This window comes from Lepus europaeus, chromosome 12, assembly GCF_033115175.1.
Source record: "Lepus europaeus isolate LE1 chromosome 12, mLepTim1.pri, whole genome shotgun sequence".
Taxonomy (NCBI): Eukaryota; Metazoa; Chordata; class Mammalia; order Lagomorpha; family Leporidae; genus Lepus; species Lepus europaeus.
In genome coordinates this window covers 46,301,293-46,301,886 of record NC_084838.1, presented here as the reverse complement: position 1 = coordinate 46,301,886, position 594 = coordinate 46,301,293, and the positions used below count along the sequence as shown (strand labels likewise).

Genomic DNA, 594 nt, shown 5'->3' with positions numbered 1-594 from the left:
TTTAGCATGATCTCTTTTCTTCCTTCAACACATCATAACATTTAGTCTCTCTGCTTTCTTTATTACCTTGCTGATTAATTCTTTATCTATATATTTTTTTCCACAAAAGCAGAGCCCAGAAGCTGACCCAACAAGCCAAATCTTTCCTTTTTAAAGACCAAGTAGAATAATTACGTGAGAATTTTTTCTGATACACATGATTTTAGTTAGAAATTTAAAAAAGAAAAAGCCAGCTCCTGGGCTCCTGGTGCTTACCACAGGCTCTGTTCTTAAACTGACTTCATAGAAATAGGAGGCAGAGTAGACCTTCCCCATACACACCTCAGCAAAGGCCTCCTGCCAGATCTGTACTGTGAATGGGGGGACATGGGGAAAAAAAGTCAGCTCATTTGTTTATTAATTTTCTTTTGCTCTTTTAAAAGAAGCCTGCCTAATGGGTATGCTATTTCAAATATTTTAAAGCTGGAAATCTCTTAGATATTATTTCCTCTATATTGTGGTTCTGGAAAGAATATTCTAAATGCAAGAAAATATTCCTACAGTGAGTTGTTTTGTTTATTTGTTATAGTAAAATGAATGTAAAGATATGTAAAA

The 594-nt window shown here is 34.3% G+C and overlaps 1 non-coding gene across 1 annotated transcript; it reads left to right on the top strand.

Moving 5' to 3' along the window:
- The first annotated feature begins 238 nt into the window (after positions 1 to 238).
- Positions 239 to 370, top strand: LOC133772104 (small nucleolar RNA SNORA51). Its single transcript, XR_009867729.1, has one exon. It is a non-coding gene; the product is annotated as a small nucleolar RNA SNORA51 (small nucleolar RNA).
- The last annotated feature ends 224 nt before the right edge of the window (positions 371 to 594 follow it).